The sequence below is a fragment of the Apteryx mantelli genome, chromosome 1 (genome assembly GCF_036417845.1).
Source record: "Apteryx mantelli isolate bAptMan1 chromosome 1, bAptMan1.hap1, whole genome shotgun sequence".
Lineage (NCBI taxonomy): Eukaryota > Metazoa > Chordata > Aves > Apterygiformes > Apterygidae > Apteryx > Apteryx mantelli.
The window spans coordinates 9,721,608-9,738,955 of record NC_089978.1 but is presented as its reverse complement, the minus strand read 5'-3'; the positions used below and the strand labels follow the sequence as shown (position 1 = coordinate 9,738,955).

The window sequence follows — 17,348 nt, the reverse complement described above, 5'->3', positions numbered from 1 at the left end:
TACTCCGCCGTCTCTCTGAGTGAGACTTTGCCTTCTTTAGATGGAACAGGGTTTCCTCCTTTCTCTCTCCATCTTTTAGGCTTCGTCTTTTGTTTTGGTATGATTTCTACCTTAGGATTTACATTAAATGCATCTCCAAAATGTGTCTCTTTTCCTCCCTTTGCATCTAGGCTCTGGGCTCTAGTTATACAAATGTGGGACACCGTTCCTGCACACGGCTTCTAAACTGGACTTCTCCCACCCTTGCTAACCTTTTGTAATTTGCTGTGTTCCCCACTGTGTTCCGCAATTAGCATATCTTTTCCAGCTTTAAGCTGATTTTTCCTGCTTACAGCTTTCATAAGACCCAGGACGTTTAAATGCACACACGTCTCTGGGTTTATCATGTGGAGCTTGCTGCAAGCATTTCATACTTTGCACACAGTGTAGTAACGTAGATGACAGATTTGGCATCGAGTGCTTTCCTAAATTACTCTCCCCATCTACCTACCCTCCCTTCTTGTTAGTTTGTGGATTTTGCTATTACAGCAACCATGGATTGCTTTATTGCCTCTGAGTGTGCTCTCCTTAAGGCATAAGAAGATCATGTTCTGCCAACTCCACAGTTCTGTTTCCTTTGAGGATGAAAATACAGAATCTCAATATGCACTATGAATGTTATTTTTATATTACAGTGACACTCAAAATCTCCAGGAAGGCAGTTTTTGCAGGGACCTTAAAATCTAGCCATTTCACACTGTCACTAATATCTGTACTATGTCTCATCTGTGATTTGCTGTCACTTTACTTTTCATCCACTCTGACAATGTACATTTGATATGAAAATGTTGCTTTTTTCTAATGTGTGGGAGAGGGCAACAGAAAAAGAAGGAATTTCTTATATTAAAACTTTCTTTTCCATTGACCACCATAGCACACAGAAAATTTAACTCCCTTAACAACAAAAGATGTAAAGGCAATCTCTATATTCTGTTTGTCATCCAGAGCCTGGGTCTGTGTCTCACTTAGATATCTGTTGCCATTGAAAGAAAAATTGCTATTAGCTAGCCATTTTTTCTAACTCTTTAAGAGTTTTTCAGTTAATGCATTTCCTACCTACAAACATTTATTTTGCCAGCTGTGTATGTGCCTGTATACATTTATGGAAAAAAAACTGCTTGCACGAGTTAGAACCAGACTGAGAACTAAACTATATCCCCATGTCAGCATGATTTTGGCTCTACTGAAGTTAACAGGAAGTTAGTGCATGCATTTACACAAAAGTTTTCTGACTTCTGGGCCAGCCTGCAGATAAATACTTATTGCATCTTCTGTGATCCTAGTGTAACCAGGGAAACTGAAGAGAGGGTTGTGGAAGAGGGGATAGAAAGAGAGGAAAAAGGAATTGCTGCAGCATGTCATAAACGTGGACAATACTGCCCAGAGATTTAAAATGTGTTTGTTGTCTCCTTTCATCAACTTTTCTCTGAGACTGTTTACTTAAGAGCTCCTCAGCTATTGCCAGGAATGCAGTTATCCTGTTTTAGGCTATATGTACTCGATAAAGCCCTAAGCCGTTCCCACAGCGGGCAAGAGAGGCTTTGAGCCAGTGTTTCGATGCTGCAGTGCTGTGGTCCACCAAACTCTGCAGGTATTTAAAAGGAAACCTCTTTGCTCTAAGGTGCTCTCTGAGATAATGAGCAAACATTTGAATGTAGCTTTGTTGTTTGGTCATGTTTCTCTCACTTTCATAAACTGGACCTCTTAAAAGAACAAAAAAAATCCACCAAATCAGATGCAGGGATTGGAGAGAGGAGAAATTTTGAAGAGGGAGAAGGCGATAGACGTTAGAGGCTGTAAGGCAGATGGAGGGGTGGAGCTGATATAAATTTAGCTTCTTTTTATCTGTGTTGCATATCACCATTGCTTCTGCTGAATCACAGGGTCTTGCTTTTTTAACAAATTACCCACTGCTTATATGTGTGAAGATACAGCAGATACAGTGAAAATACAGGAAAGAAAGATTTTATATAACCTTCTGCAAAAAAGTACTTGCTTATTCAACCTGGTAAACTATGGGGACCATAATGCTTTCCCTGCTGTTTCTCTGAATGCTTTCTGTATGCTTCATGGCCTCTACTCTGAATCTAAACAAATCAACTTAAACTTAAACAGCCTTGTGAATGAACTCAATTCAACCTTCCTGTCCAGAAAGCAAGGCTTCTCTCATTAGTAATTGCAGATGGAACAACTGCAGTTTGTCTGGCCTATGTTCTTTGTACCAGGTCTTTGGTTTTTTGTTATTGGACTAAAGGATGAAAAAATAGTGGTTGCTTTTTGGGGGGAAGAACCAAAACAACCTTCTTCAGAACCACCTGGGTCAGTTTCAACCAGGGCAGAATTGGGTGGAAGTGGACACAGCTCTGCTGCTGGTGGGGCTGGTTTCGTCCTGCCTGGAATTTGAGAAACAGGCTGCTTCTTGCACTTTCTTCACTCTGCTGCTTATTAAGAATTTGACCTTTTGAGAGGTCAGTGTCTTCCTGCACCCCAGAGTCTCATAGGTGAATGGATATTCTAGCTAAATCTTCAAATACAACTTAGCCCTGGAGCTAATTTAAGGAGCAACATCTTCTCTTCCGCTTGTAGCTGACTTGCTGCCGCTCCTCTGTGACTTTCCATGTTGCACCATCTTTCATTTCTATAAGTGCTTTTTGTTGAAACTCCAACATTTGTGTCTGCTTTCAGCTGTTAGGCATCCAGCTTGTGCTGAAATCCTTGGGCTAGTTAGCCTCATTTCTTTCAAGTGTTCTTCTGACAGTTATTTATTTTCTCCCATTGCTCTCTACTAGGTGAAACAGGGTCATTTGTTCATAGTCACAAGCTTTCAAACTAATGCAGTAGTTTAAAACAAATGTATTTTTTCCTTAGAGATTGCTCATGACCTGATGTCAATGTGAAAGACTTAAGAAAGACTGTTTTGGCTGGAATAGCAGGCTGTCAGTCAGCACACATGCCTAAACTGATCGCCCGCTGCGGGTCGGAACGGGAATTCTTCTATCAGGAGCAGCACGCAAAGAGCTAGGAGCGTTTCGGAAGGAGGGGAGCACTCGCGTTCCTCGGGGCATCAGCTACCTGCGGCTGCTGTGACGGACACGCAACACCGGACATGCAACACTTCTCCAAGAAGAAACCCCGACGTTCAATTCTTACCTGCTAATTTAAAGCCCTTTCGTTTTCTTGTGGGCTGAGCGAGTCGAGGTCACTGTGGTCTGTAGCTCCCCACAGTGGGAGATCTTTGGTAATGCTTTAGGCCTGAATGGGTTTGCAGGGTTGGAGGGCAGCTGAGTTTTTTGTTTTTTTAACCATCTCTGCACTTGGCCTATTTCACCCTTTGCAGGAGGTAAAATATGTCCCAAGTAATGAGATTTTTTTGTCAGTTTGTCTGTGAGGTTCAAAGCAGCTGAAATGCTTGGTAGCTTTTGTCTCCTGTTTGGGAAAGAAAAATGCAGCTCCAAAATTCCTGCTGTGCTGCTGGTGAGTGAAATCTGCCTTGAATTCCAGGAGTACATCGATAAGGGCAAGGAGGGGAACGGCTCTCATCTACACAGAGGACAAGCGCACAGGCATCTGCGACCCAAATAAAATCCTGAGTCATAAATGAGGGGGGAGGAACTTAAAAACAGATTTTGACTTTCTTTGGGCCAGTGCCCTAGGTTTAAGGGTCAGCTCAAATGAGACGATCAACATTATTTCCAGGTTTGGGTTGGCCTTTCTGGCGAGTAGTTTGCGCTGATGAGGGTGCCCAGAGGGACCCTCCAACTCTGCTAGTCCCTCTTAGGTAGACACCAGGCAGGTCCTTTGGGGATTTCCCTCATAGTGTCCAAGCTGACTTCTCAAACAGCACAGGAGAGTATGAGGTGAAGAAAATGAGAAGGAGAGTTCAAGTCCCACCTCCAGTTGACAGAGCAGGGCATAATGTGCTGTATCCTCCTTGAGACTGGTCTCGAGCGTGCTCAGTCCACGTGGGGAGGGAATTCCCCGCATGGGAAAGCCTTTTGCTGCTTTTTGCATCTCTGCTGCATCAAACCAACCTTCTTTAGGGCAAGCTCATCCTCTGAGATTAAAACTCAGCAAGGTCCCTGGGGCTTGTTCCAAAATATACTGATCATGGGTAGGACATTGGTGAGCGATGGACCGTCTTTCCAACCACTCGGGACTATCTTGTGGATCTGGGTCAGGCTGGGGAGAATAAGCCACGCACCGCTGTTGACAGGGTGCACTGAGCTGGGGAGTCAGTTGTTTCAGTAAACTACCCACCTCGGTCTAGCATCTTCCAGGCTGAAGTCATATCATCTGAATACTTTCATGGTCCATGGACCCATTGTGAGTGAGTGTTCCGTGAAAGGAGACAATCCTATGTCTGTATCCCAGTCTTGCGTTGGCTCTTGAGGCTGAGATAGCCATGAGGAATGTCAGAGGATATTCTTCCTGATCTTCACCCCATTATGTTACTGTGGATTATGTATTTATTTTTTCATGTCTGTATGGGTGGCTAATGCTTTAAAATGGGACTGTTTCTTTAAAAGTCTGATGTATTTCTTACATTTGGTGCTAACGAGCTTAGTTTTTGCATGTGTATATGTGTATTTGCAGTCACTTGGCGTATTTGCATTTTACTCAGCTGAAATAACAAGCAGCTACAGTAGTCAATCCTTTGTTCATAATCTGTTTTTATTCCAGTTCAGTGTCTTGCTCGAGTGCCCCAGCACTGGGATTACAGCCCTCAATCCCTTCCTGTGCGGTGCGAATAACAGGGATCTTCTAGCCAGGAGGGCAGGAGACAGCCAGGAGAGGTCTCTGCGAGGAAAAGGAGATCTCTGTATGGAAAATGTGAGAACCAGTGCACTAGTTTAACATCGAAGCCTTGGAACTGCACGAGCAACAGGAAAATTGGAGTAGTGTGAAAAAAATCAAACTTGTTTTTTTCCACTAGAACTTTCAGGAGTGGACAAATTTCTGTAGGTTTTCAGGTTTTATAAAATTCTCTCGCTCTTGTACTCTACATATTTAAAAAAAAAATCAAGTGAGACTGGCTTAGTTTTGGTTTTGCTTTGTTGTCTAAACTTGTTCTTTGTGTCCTTGTCTGGTATAAGAGAAGAGTGATTTAAGGTGTGTTCTGCCATGAACATTTGCCATGCACTGGCTCATCGCAGGAAGATGACAGCTTTCAGTATTGAGATAAATGGAGCAGACCATTCCTGTTAGGCTGTTGCTTCAGGGCTGTTGCAAACGTAGACAGATACTGTGCACCTAAAGTCATGCTTGCTTCTTTTTTTTTTTTTCCCTTGCACCCATAGATGTATGGGGTGCAAGGGGGAGGGCAATCTTTCGTAAGGTTCCTCATTGTGGCACTAGGAATAACCCTATAGTATCTTCCCTTCAGATCACTCCTGGCCTGGAATGGCCTAAGTATTTCTTTTGATGACATTTCAGAGCGTTCAATTCAGTTTTGATTTCTGTCCCATGTTCTTTCCACAAAAGCCATAAACCGAAGGAAATGTAAGTACGACACATCCTTATTTACTGATTGCATAAAATATATTATACTCAGCTATAGATACTGCTGTTTTAAACCATGTGACAACTTCTGAAAAAAAGATGAAGAGCTCTAGATGGTTTGAAAATGTATTTAAAGGAATGCTACTCAACCTGTTTATCTATAATCATATTAAAGTAGCATAACCAGGAGTAGCTGATCAGCTTCATGGTGATTAGAATTCACATGCTTAGGATTTTCTACCTTCAGTATTTCATGGAAGGATTTCAAGAAGCAATATGATTTATAACCATAAAAAGAGTGTGAAGATTTATTTTTTAGATCTACCATCATTTCTTCTGTGCAGTTCGGCAGTGCCCCCTTTCACTACAGCTGAGAAGCAGCCCACAGGCACTGAAAAAATGATCCTTTCCTGGCAGGTTGTGACACAGGTCTATATTACAGCTCTAATTCTTGCCACTGTTTTCTGGGGTTTGAAAAGCCCAAAGCGCACTGGAAGCTGCTGCTCTGCTACGGGTGCAGGTTGGTAAGGGCTTTTCCTTTAAAGAGGGTTCACGCAGCACTGAGTGTCCAACCATTCTTGTCTCCTGAACTCGCTGTTGAAATGGAGAGCTGCAATAACATCTTTGCAAGCAGATTTACACAGATACACCCAGAACAAACATTTCCTGTCATTTTTTATCTTCTTTGTTAGATACAAACACAAATGTCTCCAAGGACAATCAAATGGGAACACTTTGAAATGAACCCAAGAAGTGATCAAGTGCATTAACTTGCAGGATCCCATTCTATTCTTCTAATTAAACTCAGTTGTATCCTCTGACTTGCATTTTAAATGCTGAATATTTAGTGAGATTCATACTTTTTCCCCCCTCCCCTGGCTCCTTTCAGGCTTTGTACAGCGTGTGAATGGCTCCATTAGGGAAATGTGAAAGCGCTGGACTATGCATTGACTTGCTACTTTGACATTCCAGGGGAAGATGCTACTAAGCTGTAAATTACAGAATTGGACACCATTGATTTGAATTCAGATCAGTTTGGCCAGAAAAGCTAGGTTTAGCTCTTTGACCTGCCCTGACCCCTTTCTGTCCTTTATTTAGTAAGGTACCTGATTTGTTTGCAAATTTTTTCCTGCTCTACTGTTTGCAGAAATCTAAGCATTCAAACTTTGTAGCCCATATCTCACTCTGGTTAGTTAAAAATCTTCTTGTGCCTCATCATAATAAGAGGTTTCTAAAAGGTTTTTTTGCTGCCTTTTTTTTTCCCAGTGCATCAGTTTCAGAAGTGTGGTTGCAAAACATACTGTTGGATTATAAAACCCATGATATTGCTAGATATTGAAGGCAACATTTAATACAGTGGTTAAAAACAATATTTACAGTTACCTGAGATGTGATTGGAAAGCTCGAGGGTTACAAACCTGCATTCTAGAAGGAGGTGTAATACTCTGCTTGAATCATGGTCTGTCCCAGGGCTTTCCTTGCTGCGCCTGAGGCATGAGCACGTTAGAGGGACGGAGCTACGGGGTAAGGGCAGCTCTGATGTGTCTCTGCTGTGCTACAGCCAGCCACTGAGGGGGCAGCAGCAGCAGCCCTGGGACGGAGGGAGAGGTGGAAGGAGGCAGTGAGATGAGGAATATCATCCATTTTCTCAAGTGAGATTTGGTTACAGAAAGGGTGAGAACAACTGGCAGGGCATTGCAGTGGTCTGGGGATTTAAGAGACCTGGGTTAGTTCCCTCGATTTTCTCATTATCTATTGAGTGACTTAGAAGAAGCTGTTAGGGCATTGCTGAATAACAATAGACGGAGATCCTTCTTTTCCATTTCCTAAGGGATTTATGCTGAGTACGTTAAAGCCTCAGCTGGTACATATGTAGATGCAGATAAACCCTTCAGGCACAGACCCCTGCCCTTTAGAAGGAAACTCTCTGGATGCAAAGGGTGTTTCAGACTTGCCCATTTTTTCAAACAGCTTCTGCTGGCTGTTGTTGGAGCCGGGAAGCCAGGTTGGATGACAGGTCCCTGGTGTGACACCGTCCCTGTCCCCAATGTGCCGCTGCACCTGCCCGGCTGCTGGCTCATCTCCTTCCTGGCCACACTTTCTGGTTTTTCTTCAGCTCCTATGGGAGACATCCCCGTCCGCTCCCTTGCTGCAGTGCTCAGCTCCTCAGGAACGGGAGGCAGACACCAGGCTTTGCCCCCGGGAGCGCTCACCCGCCTGGGGAAGTGCTGGTGAGAAGGGGGGAGCTCGGCAGAGATGGTCTCCTCTGGCTGTCTCTGGACCATACCTGTGGCTGCGGGGGACGGTGGGTAAAGGCCCTTTGCGCCAACCAGCTCCGAGCTCCATGGCTTGCTTATTGAAGCTCATAAAAAGTAGGCAGGGATAATGCAGCAGGATCACTTGTCTAACATGTCTGTTTACTATTCCCTTTCCTTTTGGAGAAGCTAGGGGAAAAGGAAAAATATAGCTTAACTTTTTTCTTATTCAAGTTCTGTGGGGAAGCAGGAGAAACCTTCCTGGTTATCTCTCTTCTCCCCTGTGTACCACTAGGTTATTGCCAAAGTCTGGAAGAGAAGAGACCTTCCCAAGAGTGAATTGTGGTGTTTTTCCTCCTGGCTGTAGATTAGAGGATAGGGGAAAATGTACATTTTCTCTCCCCCAGATCAAGTCATGAATATGATGATACTGTGCTGGTTATTTGGTTGTAGGTCGGCTGCTGCAGTGTCGTAAAAGGCCTGTGAACCAGCCAGGTAAAGCTGATATTAAAGGATTTTATTGGTAGGGAGTGGAGCTGGTACCCAGGCCCTGTGCATCTCCTTCCCTTTCCGCCTCAGTGCGGGGGATGTGCAGGAGAACTCTGAAAGGAGTTGCTGGGACTTTGCAATGAGAAAAAAGCACCTTTAGCTGACTAAAGTGGCCATGCTAGCTTATGCTGAAGGCTGGGCTAGACATCATCTGGCTCCAGATGTGGGATGGCATGCACTTTTGCTTGCAAGCCTGAGCTGCCCTGGCTCGTTGCAGCCACGGATGAGAAGTGTGTCTAGAGAGGAAAGGTAATGCAAGACAGAAGTGAACTGCCTGGACACTCTGCACAAGCTGTGTACATCTCCAGATGTCGTGTGAAGAAATAATAATTCAAGAGTGGTATTACTGCAACATAGCAACAACTATGCCTCAGGTTAAAAGAAAAGAGGGAGAGAAGTAGGGTCATATTCAAGGACAGAGGAAGAAATACATTGTGTTCCCTTAATTCATTTTTGCTTTGCTTTGTGGATTTAGAGGCATTTTTACACCTAATTTCTGCACTTTTATATTGATCATGGCCCACAAAATAAGACAAATGACTTGTTTCATTTTGCATTTTCCAGTCCGGCATTGTTCCCGCTGAGAAACAGTGCAGAGGTGCTCTGACAATAGCCTCTGAGCTAAATCCTGATGGGAACCTGCTGCTATTTGAAACATCCAATATCGTTTCAGGGCTCCTGAACTGTGAGGTTTAGCAAACACATCTGGCAGTGCAGCTGCAGTAGCTACTTTTTGTTCACCTGAACAACTTGTGCTTTGCATGTTTTAGAGGGAATATGAAGAAATAGTTTGATAAAATGACTCCGTTGGTGTGTTACCTCCCCATTCCCACTGCATGCTTCTCTCTCCAAGAGCTCATGAACTGGGGAAGTTTAAGCAGTTTGCATGCGTTAGATGCTGATGGCTGCTGCTGCTTGCAATCATGTGAATGCTGTTGGCACTTAAGGCAATGGTTCCTCCTTCCAGAGTTTAGATTAAAAGTGAAAGCATATCCCGGCATACTCTCATGTACTTTGCTGTTTTAAAAGACAGAAATTTAGAAATCGCTCCTCTAAGCTGGCTGTTAGAGATTTGAATGACAGCAGTGATATAAAGGAAGTGTCTCTTTCTGTGCTCTTTATTGCTTTCTGAATGTTGTGGGCTCTGATTTAGCAGTGACTTCAAAGTAAATTTAAGCAACTAAACATTGCATTTGCTCATTACACTTGCAGATGACAACAAGCTGGAGGGCTGGCAAGCACCCTGGAGGACAGAACTAGAATTCAGAATGATCTGCACAAACCAGAGAAGTGACATGAAAAAAGCATACATGCAAAGTTGATTTACAGTAATCAACACTGCAAACACAGCATGGGGGAGAAATCCAGCAGTTCTGCATGAAAGGATTTGGAGGGGATGGAGGGGATGGATCTCAAACCAAACACAAGACAGCAATGTCATACTGTTGTGAAAAAAAAGGAGTTTTCATACTAGGATGTATAAACTGGAGTGTCATTTTCAAGGCATGTTTAGTAAAACTCCTCTGCTTGACCTGTTTAGGTGAGGTGGGTGCCATGCACCATCTGGGGCACTGTGCTTCCAAAATGATATGGACCTGCTGGCTAGAGGTTCAGAGGGTGACGTGACAGTGGTTTTCAAATATATAAAATGTAGCAGCAACACGGAGAGATAAATTGTCTTCTGTAGCTGTGGGAGACATGAAGTAGTGAGCTTCGTTACAGTGAGGGTTAGAAGAAAGGAAGGTCTTTCCAAAGTGAACTGAACACAGGCAATGTGGAATCTCTTAACATGGCAGATTACTAGGACTAGAGATGTCAGGAGAGACTTAGGTGCAGCTCTTCTTGCCTTTTGGTAGGGGGATGAACTAGATGACCCTTTCATGCCCCTTCCAAGCCTTTTTTTCCTCTGATTTGGGAACTGAAGGACAATAACTTTCTAGCTGAGCAGACCAAAGAGTATGTTGTGTATGGGCTATTTCCATGGAGACTTGAGTGAGTGGGAAGGAAATGAATCCTCTTCCAGGGCCTCTTGATGGGGAACGTGATCCCTTCAGGTAGACCAATAATCTGTGCATTTCATTCTCCCCACTCCAGAAGAAGAACTCGTAGGGACAAGCAGCATTAGGCAAAAAATTTTTGCTCATGGCTGCAAAACAGTGCAAAGATCTCCATCCAGATATATTTCCTACCCTGTGACAACACATGAAGACATCATGTGGGCTGTGCTAGCAGGGCACTGGCCAGGAGAGAGGAGCTGGTTTTGCTCTTGAAGCATTCAGCTGGGGTAACAGTGCGCAAAGGGAATTCACTTTCATTAAGGTAGCAAGTTCAGCTGGAAGTACAAGATCTGCAGAGGCTGCTATTATCTGTGGAATTGTGATTCCTCCTGCAAGCACAGTCTGAGATGAGAATGATGTAAATGCAGCACCCAAAACAGCAAACTCCCATTAATTTATTTTCAAAACCCTTCTTGTTAAGTCTAGTATCTGTACTGTCTAAGCAGCTCTGAGCATTTCTCCCTCCTTTCATGCAACAAACAACCTTTTTAAGCATGGAGAAAATTGGAATTGGGTGAGAGTTTATTTTAACAAACAAAATTACTATTTATTTATTTAGAAAATGCAGCTATTTGGGCTTTGCACAGTAGGGAATAAGGCAGTAAATGCACTCATTTCTCTCTCGCTTCTATTTCCAGAAAAATAAAAGACCAGATGATTTGGGATTTATTTTGGCAGATTTGACACCTGTGCTGACTTACTAGGATTGAAGGAGCAAAATCAAATTGGAAAGTTCAGTCTCAAGCAAAAAAGAAATGTCTAAGAAAAGAAAAAGATGCTAATAGTTCCAACATGATGCCATTACAGTGTGTATAGGCTTAAGCACAGTCCAAGGAGCTTTAAAGCCCTAAACTACTAATTCAAACATGTTTGTATGAAGTGGATAATGTGCCTTAACCATAAATAAAATGGATGAGGGAAGAGTCCTGGTGTTTTTTTAGGGCCAAACTTGCTTTTATTGAAGCTCCTCAAAGTTTTGCCACTAGCTTCAGTAAGGTCAGATGTCATCCTTTGGAAGTGATCCTTCATATGACTAGAAATAGACAGAGGTTTTGTAAGGGTGGATGGAATTTTTATCCACTTTCTGTGAATTTTCCAGGTTAGCTTTGGGAGTTAAGTTATGCAAATAAATTAAAAGAAATGGGAAAAAACAATGCATGTGTGTGCCTGCATGTGGTTTTAAAAAAACATGTTGAATATATTAACACTGGATGAGAGTGAAGGGAATTCATAAAACGTTTTACATTCTAATAATTCCTGAGCTACGCAACAGATGTAAAAGTAAACCAAGTGGCACTGGTAGGAAAAGCTCTTTGCAGAGTTCAGTGGACATCTGGCTGTAGTTAAGGCATACTTTTTTTAATACATGATGAATACCCTTTTAAAATATGCAGTCCTCCAGGTTCTGAATGGGAAGGGCCTACATTAGTCAAGGGATCTATGAACAAAGATGTGTGCTGTTGGGAAAAGCGTTCAATAACCTGCATGTTATGAACATTCCTATTGTTTTGGCCCTGGATCTAAGAAATCACAGTGATTAGCTCATCAGGATTCAGAAAGAATCAAAAGAGGGAAAAAAAGGAGAGAGAGGGATCCAGAAGCTCGGGCAATCTCTTCCCTTGATGGCTGTCTACTGCCATGATGTTAGCTGAATGAGGCTGGTGGCACAACTTGTGACCTCAGTCCAGTTCCCGTTGGAGCATCACAGTACTGCTGCTAATATAGACGTTGCTTCGTTTCTAGGCTCCATGTGGAGGCCAGTGCAGAGAGCTACAGTTTTTGGGCAGGGCAGACCCGCTGGGTAGAGGGGAGAGGCATGCTGGCAGGATGGAGTGACCTAGCTTGTATTATTGCAGCCCTCGCTGTATCTGTCCTGAGGGCCATTCACTAGCAGTAAACAGAATCAGGGTGAACCAAATCCTTTCACCCCACCGAAGTCAGTTGCCATAAATCCTTAGCTTCAGACACGGAGAGCGGATATCTTTCTCGGTTCACAGACAGGGAGGCTGAGCCTAACCCTGATGTCTCCCTCTCAAGCAGGGCAGTGTTCCCTCATCACGGGCTTTACTGTATGTGTGCAGGGAGTGTCATAAGGCTGATCTCTTCCTGCTTGTTTTCTACTGCTCCCCCAGCCACAGCTCCCTGCCCATGTTGGATGAATGGGTGCTGCTCTGGGGCAAGCTGGCCACATCCTTCCATGGGCAGGTAGATGCCAAGGAAATGCCTGGGGAATAAAACAAGCATCTGGTCTTTGATCATATGGGTTAGAAGCATCAACTAGTCGTTTTAAGTTCCTCAGCTTCTGGGCACCCACTGGCAACTCCTCAGCAGGGTTTTTGAAAGCTAGGAATCTCATTTACTTATTTTTAAGGAGTAGAATAACTTTAGAGAAAAAGCAAGTGAGCAAGACTTTGTACCTTGTGGCTGTTTTAAGGCTAATACAAGCTCTTCACATAAAAATGTTCAGCTGATTCATGGAACAGGAGCTGGGCGCTCCCAGGGTGTTTTCATTCCATTGGCTCTACTTCATTCTTTCTGTGGTTTTGCTCTGTTTTTCGTATATCTTTTTCTCCCTTTCTCCCATTTGCAGCTGAACTTTGCCCTTAGAAAAGCCATAAATTCTTTGCATCGCAGGTTTTTTGCAAAGGGCATGGCTGTGACATCTGAAATTTAAGTTAGTGGACCAGATACTGGTGATGTGAGAGTTTCTTCTTTAATAAAAGTTCAAATGCAACTTTTCTCTTTGCTCTAAATAACTGTGGGACACATGCTGTTTACTCCTGCTGGAAGCAACATTTCTAGTGACCTCTCCTTAGGAAAAGCTCAAAGCCAGGATATACTGCTATATATAAGAGTATATACTCTTCCTCCTATCCCATTGTCAGTCATTACAGCAGTTAGTGACATGTCTCTTCTTGAAATCCTGACATCCTTTGTCTTCTGCAGCTATTCCTTTCTACTCCTACTTTTCTCATCACATTTTCCTTTTTTTGGCTGGAGGACCTTCTTGGTGGAAGATCTTCTGTCATTTGTCCCCTTCTCTTCTCCTTCTTTTCCTTTAATCTTTGAGAGATCTTAACCATAACTACAAATACAGCTACTATCTCTATGTATATATCCTAGAGTTATATTTCTTCACACCCAGATGTCTCCTTTTCTCTCCAGACTACAATCTTAGCTTAATTCAGATACAATCTTATGATGTGTAGCTATTAGCTCGATCTGTGTGTACCTGGGATGGAGAACTTGACCTTTCATTCCCCCATGTCTCTTCTGGACCACTGTAGGCACCAACAACCTTCTAGTGCTTAACCCATAACCTAGGTCTCTCTAAAGATTGCAGCCAGTACCTTTGCTTGTCAGTTGGCGTTTTGCGTGACATCTCTAATGTATGGCCTTTCTTTGTATCTACCCAGCTAAAGTTTCATCTAGGCTTTTGTTATTCTGTATCTCAATTACTTTTCTCTGGCTTAACATGAAGCAATTCTGCCTTGTTAGTAGCCTCTCCTACTGCTGCTTTTCTTTCTGTCCTCTTTTGTAGTGAATCAAACCTAAACTCTTTGTGCTGTAAGAGCCACGCACAGGCAATCCTAGCTGCATGGCTTCTTTTAGCTATCGTCAAGTTGTTGACTCCCACTTCAAAGCAGCCTGCAACATGACCCTCCATCATTCTCCTGTTACATTTTCTGTTTTCTCTCCTGATTCCTCCCCACATTGGAAAGAACTTCCTTCAAATATCGCCAAATCTACTACAGTATCAACTTTTCAGAAACAACTATCTTACCAAGTTAGGCTACCAATACATCAAAATCATCACTTGTCTTGCGGCAACATATTTGTGCTGCCCTGCTTGCCTGTAGCAGTTGGCACTTCTTAGGCTTTATAAGCTATTTAGGGCAGGTATTTGGTCTGTTAATACCACCTATAGGACAACGGCTCTGGGACTCAGCAGGTGAGACATTCTGGGGTGCTATTCTTACTCCAAAAAAAAGGAAGTTTGCAGAGTATTTGGTAGGCCCCATCTACTTACCTCTGAGCCCTGGCCTTTCAGAGTCTTTCTTTAACCTTTTGTCCAAGATGGAAACAATGAATTAATTCCTTTCTTATTTTTAGGGAAAATGCTGTAAAACTGTAGTCTCTGATCTCCCTAAAGAACCGTGCTGGCAGGAGCATGCTCAGCGTGTGCTTCTTAGCTCTTCCTGCAACGCTGAAACTAAACATCCATGTTTGGCTGTAGTTCTTCTGCAGTCTGGAAAACTTCCCTTTGGTGCAGTAAAACAGAAAACCCATTGCATGCTTCAGCTGCAGACCAAGAAATTGAACTTGTGAACTTTGCGTGGAAGAGGTGTTGGAAAGCTGAAATGTCTTAGTGTTCACAGTAAAATGTGTATGGAAAGTGAGCTATTGAGGGAATTGAGATCATATTGAACTTACTATTTACATGGATTTACAACATGTTAGATTCATAGGATTGGTATGTATTCGCAGAATTTATGAATGAATGTAATAGGACTGAAGCACAACCTCCCTGAAGATGGAATATCAGTTTAAGCCATTTACACCCTTTGGTGTAGTGCCATTCCTAAACATCTCCTTACACCTTTCTGAACCATGTTATCTTCAGTCTCTCCTTGACACACAGAGTATTTCAGCCAGTGCAGCTACATCAGGTCAAGGGGAGAGGGAAACAGGACACACAGTGTGATAACAGTGTTGACAGACACCTCAGCTGGGGTTCCTCTGCGGTGGAGACACTACAGCAGAGGTAGTTCTCTAGCCTTCCCTTATAATCACTGGGAATAGATAAGCACCTATAGGGTACAACTAACCAAGCTAATAGGGAAATCTGCCTGAAGATGAGATACAGGAGTATTGCCTCTGTTAGACTCTTTTTCAGTTGTGGGAAATGGTATCGCTCTTCCAAAACCTTAGCTTTGCTTAGATACCTGTGCCCTTTTAGGAGCTCTCTGGTGACACAGGAGTCTTAACCCTGATGAAGCATCTTGTGTGTGGAGAGATGTGAGACATTAATGCAGGCTGAGCCTTAGCCAGTAGACAAGAAGAATATGGGGAAAGACTCTCCCTCTTACGAAGAGTGTCTTTGATTAAATAATGCTTTACACAAATTATACAGGACAGGAAGAGTTTAGGGGGTTTTTTTTGAGGTTGCCTAAGAAGAGTCACCACATAGCAATGCACAGGTTGACCACATTGTTTACTTTAGAGGTATGTAATTGATAAAAGTAATGTCTTTAGGGATTCGGATATCTAGTTTCTGAGGATTTAAGTGTGCCATGCTTGGAACATTAACTGTCTTACAAAATTTGCTTACATTGTTGGGTCTTAATGTCTTTATTTCTATTACCTTCTAATATAAATAGATAGATGATTTATAGCATCATGATTTAAGCTGTCTGGACAGGGTCCTGGGCAACCTGCTCTAGGTGAACCTGCTTGTGCTTGAGCAAGCGGTTTGGACTAGATCTCTAAAGGTCCCTTCCAACCTCAACCATTCTGTGATTTGTAGTGTTATAACTAGGTAGATCTTGTCAGCAAAAACATATATAGCAATGTTCTGTGGAAATAGGCCCATTCCAGGTAAATGCCATGGAATTACTTTCCAGGCACATAATCATGTCTCCATTAAAGAAACACAAGCTGTTTCTAGCCCCAGAGTTTCCCCCTGCGAATCTTCCCCTAATAACACCAGTGGTGTAATTCTGTTCTTAGGATCTGAGCATGGAAAGTCATTGGCATTACACCATTATTTTTTGAAGCCTTTTTCCTTCTGAATGTTCCTAGGAAAAGCTTGATTAAAATATTGGGGAGCAGTTAAGGCTGGTTTACTGCTGCTGCCATTAGGTGAGTAACATAAAAAGGAAAAATCTAATACAGTGTCATTTTTAACTCTCTATTTTGCCTTTCCTGGTTCACCTGATTAATTCTGAGGGCAACTGTTGCATATTAGGTAGCTAATGATCAAGTAAATTATGCTGATTATGTACCTCCTGTGGCTAGTAATGCAGTCCAGTTATGTGAAACAAGGCAGAAATTGGAGCGAGTCTTGCTTGGTGATTCTTGTTTTTACAAAGAACAACATGTTCTCTTTTCCCCTCTACTGTGCCCATCCGTAGTGTCTGTTCAATAGATATAGTTCCTCTGAGGAAACATTCCTTGGCTGTCTGTTATGTTATAGCATGGTTTTTGCTGCTTAGCCACCTCTTTCCCCAGCAGTCTCAGCTATTGCCAAAGCTGGCAGAGTGAACTTCTCTAATTTGCACCACATGCTCAGCTGGGTGTTATGCAGCCTGTTAGGAGTAGCAGTGATCTTCTGCACAGACATTTCAATGGAGCAGTACGCAGTAAATCAGTGTCCTATGGCGAGGGGGTTTTCTGTGTGTCACTCACAATAAGACTTCAGCCAAAGATCCTCTGTGTTTTACCTCTGAGAAGCATGTCACCCTTGAAAAAAACTACTTGCACAGAAGTATTACTCTAACATAACAATATTTTGGAGCTGACTTACTGACTAGGCTGCTGGCATGCTGCAAGTACTGCGAGGCTTGTGCTGAGGACACAGCTCATCACGCTAATCAGTATTGCTTCTTTGATTTCTTCTGCCTCTCTTTACCAGTTGGCTCTTTGGGACAGAGCCTGTCTCTTCTTGTTGGTTCTTTTTGATCTTTTTCAACAGTGTGTTTTGGACCCTGGGGCTGTGGTGCATCACAGGAGCTATTCTAATACAGTTATTTTTGAGTGTTTGTTCATAGCCCAGAGCAAAACTTTAGTATTTATTGAGAAGGAATATACTCCCATTCTTTCATTCTATCCACAACTGACAATCCTCTTCTAACACCTGGAATGCATCATGCATATTTTTCTGTGCTGCTTTTAAGGGCTACTTGTAAGAGTAGTTTTGTATATAAAATATGGCAAAGCTGTTTTTATA

At 42.8% G+C, this 17,348-nt stretch overlaps 1 protein-coding gene across 3 annotated transcripts in view; it reads left to right on the top strand.

Annotated features, from left to right (window-relative positions):
* The window catches only part of ME3 (malic enzyme 3), a 137,809-nt gene that overhangs the window by 39,764 nt on the left and 80,697 nt on the right, over nt 1–17,348 (top strand). Inside the window, exon 1 of one of the 3 annotated variants that reach the window (XM_067317615.1) lies at nt 1,573–1,630. The exons of the other annotated variants lie outside the window; for them this stretch is intronic. The gene's annotated coding sequence lies outside the window, so the exon portion shown is untranslated. Of the gene's footprint in view, nt 1–1,572; nt 1,631–17,348 lie in introns of those variants that run through there. 3 annotated transcript variants of the gene reach the window in all.